This window comes from Empidonax traillii, unplaced genomic scaffold, assembly GCF_003031625.1.
Source record: "Empidonax traillii isolate 1590-97213 ecotype Southwest subspecies unplaced genomic scaffold, ASM303162v1 scaffold592:size536848, whole genome shotgun sequence".
Taxonomy (NCBI): domain Eukaryota; kingdom Metazoa; phylum Chordata; class Aves; order Passeriformes; family Tyrannidae; genus Empidonax; species Empidonax traillii.
The window spans coordinates 58,855-62,507 of NW_020955785.1; the positions used below are offsets into that span (position 1 = coordinate 58,855).

The window sequence follows — 3,653 nt, forward strand, 5'->3', positions numbered from 1 at the left end:
AGGCTCAGCCCATGAATGTGGAACACAGGTATGCACTTGAACTCGTGCCAAGGGAAAAACACATGCCCAGGTGATCCTCACCTTGCCTAATGCACTCTTACCCTGCTATCAGGCTTGGGGAAAAAAAAAAAAAAAAAAAAGGCAAACAAACCCAACTTAAAGTGCCCAAACAATATACTGTCGCCACAGAAGTGTCCCAAAGCACAGCAAGCGCCTTCTGAGTGGATGCTCCTCTAGTGCAGACAGCATCTTCTATCCACAGGCACAGATGTTATGAGGTTAATGTCAGTCTGCTCCCACTACTAAGGTATCTATGTATAAAAATACACCTCTTCTAACACTGTAATAAATGAATCACTAGTACCTTTAAGGAACTCTGTGGAACTTGGTTCATCCTTTTTCACAATAGCTCAGCAAGGCCGTACAAAACATGAAAAACACATCCGGCAAGGGACTGAGGAGAGTCATCACAAACTGAAATAATGTAGCTTGGCCCTTTAAAACTGATTAGATTACATTAGCCAAAACTCCCAGTACACGAGACATCCATGGATCTCAGACCAACTGTCTAAACTCAGCTCTGAAGCTACATGCTTTACATATTTCTACTGCATCGCATATCTCCATGAGTACCTAAAGTTTTACGGCTGACGAAGATTACAGAGAGCCACAGCGACCAACTGTCCTACAGCAGTACAGGATTTCTAATCCCTTTATCAAGTCCCTGTCTGGTCACCCACAACAGAATCCGTAGAGCATGCTCTTCAAAGAAAAAAACTTCTATAAATCACTTTTTTTCCACTTTTGAGCTTCAGTTAACATGAAGCCCCGTAAAGGACACTGGAGCAGAACCAATTCCAGAGGTCAGCAAAATCGAACTCTCCAAATCCCAACTGCTCTATGTGACTTGCAGGAACAACACAGTCACAGAAGGTAGATTAATAAACCCAAACAGTTCACACGTTAAGAAAATCCTCATCCAGAAGCTCATGCATTTGCTCCAGAAGAAATGTCCGCACTCGAGAAGAAAAAAAAACAATAATTATATTTTCAGGCAATAGAGTGAACGCATGGAACAGGCCCTTCGGTAATGACCCTCTGAGCGACTTCAAAGGCCACTCAGCCCCAAAGGTGACACGCACCAACACCGGCGTGTTGCGGGGGGGGGGGGGGCTCCTGATACGAACCCCCGACGACTTTCTGTGAAATAAACTGAGATACAAAGTTGCGTCCGCCAGGCTGGAGGGGGGATCCAGATCGGGGTATCAGTAATTCCAACGGGGAGGGGGGCCAGGCGGGTGCGTGTGCCGGGGCACACACCCGGGCACACACCGGGCTCGTCCCGACCCGTCCCCGCGGCAGCGGGGCCGCCACCCCCGCCCGGCTGCGGGGGGACCGCGCCCGGCCCCGGCCCGCAGACAATAGCGGCGGGGAGCAGCCGAGCGAGAAAACACACCAAATAGATGGAAAACTAATACGAGCCGCGAAATGAAAGGGAATAAAGCCACGCGGAGACAAGGGGCCGCCCGGAGCGGCTCCACGCGAAGTTGCGGCGGAGAAAACCCCCCGAGGAAGAGGAGGAGGAAGGGCGGGGGAAGCGTGCGAGGTCGCGGGAAGGGGAGGGGGGGCTCTTGCACACCCCCGTCCCCGGGGAGCGCCCACCCCCTCCGTCCGTCCCCCGTTTCTTCGCCGGGGGCCTCCCCAAACTTTCCCCCACCCCTTCGCCCAACTCCGGCGGGGCAAACTCACCGCGGGGCCCGGCGGGCGGCTTCGCCCCTGGCAGCGGGGCCGGGTGGGAAGGGAGAGGGACGGGGACGGGGAGGGGGCGGAGGAGGCGGCCGGGCCGGTGCTCTCCGCCCGGGGAGGCGGGCAGGAAGGAGGGGAGGAGGGCCGGGGGCTGCCGCCCTCGCAACCTGAGCCGGCGCCGCTCCCGCCCCGCGCCCGCCCCGTTCCAGCCCCGCTCCAGCCCCGCGCCCGCCCCGCATGCGCCGCCCCAGCGGGGCCGGGGGAGCTGCGGGCGGAGCGGGCACCGCTGGCTCCTGCTCGGGGATGAGCCCCAGCTGCGCTCGCCCTGCCTCCCCAGGAGGGCTGGGGGAACCTCCGGAGCCTCCTCTACCCCGGGGCTTCGCCCTCCAGTGTGCCCCTCTCCCGGTTACTCGGCCGTTGTGGGAGGTGAAGCTGCTGGGTGTAACGTTGTTGCTGCGGGTCTGAAAGGACACGGGCGGCTTAGGCTGCGGGTTTCTTTTTGTCTGAGAGGGATCTGAGGGTTGACCCATGCCTGGAAGTGGGCTAGACCAGGTTAGATGGGGCTCTTAGCAGCCCGGTCTAGTGGAAGGTGTTCCTGCCCATGGCAGGGGTGTTGGAACTGGATGATCTCTTAGGTCCCTTCCAACCCAAACCAGTCTGCAATTCTATGATCCTGCCTTCCCACGTGCTGAGTTCCAGAGGTAAAGGCCTGTCCTGGTTGGGGAGGGGTTCCTGGCATCCCTTTCTTCAGCAGTTAAACCCTCTCCTAGTGCCCAGAGCTCAGGCTGTTCAGCTGTGAACAGGATCAGCTGCGTGTCTGTACCTGACACAAACCCAGCAGCTCCTCTTGAGCCCCACCAACCCAGCCCTCCAACTCATCCTGTTCCTCACCCTCTTTCCCAGTTCCCCTATGGTTGTGTGCAGCATGTACGTTTGATAGAGCAACATCTCCCGTACCGTTCCCACGCCTTGCCCCGGAAAAACAGTGGAAATGGCAACCCACCATTAGCAAATGAGCTCATGTGGCCTGTGGTCCACGTGTGGCTGGGCTGGAGGAGGCCCCGCGGAATGAAGATGAATGATCTGTTGTGGTGGTGACTTGCCTTCAGTTTCAGTTTTTGTTGGAAGCTCTTTGGAAATGTGTACATGTGGTGGCCCAACATTTCCACTTGGCTTCATTTACTGCACACATGTGTATCCCGCTAGCCCTGGCAGTGGCCAGATGATCATATCCACAAAGGCCGTGTCAGCGCTGAGTTTTACATGCATGTCCTGCCCCACCACAGCTGGGCAGCCTCACCCCATGACAACCACCCCAAAAGTACTTCACACAATACTTTCCAAAGAGACCTTGCTGCTGGCCAGAGCACTCAGCAAAGGCTGCAGGTGATTCCCGTGCACCGTGTTCTCTCCAGGTAGAACAGAAATAATAACACTGGTTACAGTGCAGAAGATTATCTGCTGAAAACCCTCTGTGTGAACTTGGCATTGGCTTCCAAAATATGCACTGTTGATTCAGTTTAAAGCAACTGAAATAATAAAAATGGTTTCAACACTTGTGCATTGTGGTCACTTTGGAGACTGGAATGTGCCGGCGCTTTACAACCAGATGTAAAGTGGTAGTTTTTCTTACATGGCTCCAACAGAATAAGGCACATGAGACCAAAGACCCTGGAAAAACATTTTCATTTGCCTTCCTGTCACCTCTACAAAAGGGGCTTATGAGGCAGATAGATCACTTGGAGTTCCCAGACCTGAGAAGAGGGGTCAGGCACAGCGATGGCTCAGCAAAGAGCACCATCTAGTGAAAATCCACTTCTTGACGAAACTCAGTCCCCTTCAAGACGCCAACCAAACAATGACTAACTCAGCCCAGCCCAGCCCAATCTACCTCATCCCATCTGAAG

The 3,653-nt window shown here is 55.0% G+C and overlaps 1 long non-coding RNA gene across 1 annotated transcript in view; it reads right to left on the bottom strand.

Annotated features, from left to right (window-relative positions):
• Positions 1-1,918, bottom strand: part of LOC114064908 — a 50,324-nt gene extending 48,406 nt beyond the window's left edge. Inside the window, exon 1 of the long non-coding RNA XR_003572831.1 lies at positions 1,750-1,918. This is a non-coding gene — a long non-coding RNA (uncharacterized LOC114064908). The remainder of the gene's footprint in view (positions 1-1,749) is intronic.
• Positions 1,919-3,653: the final 1,735 nt, after the last annotated feature.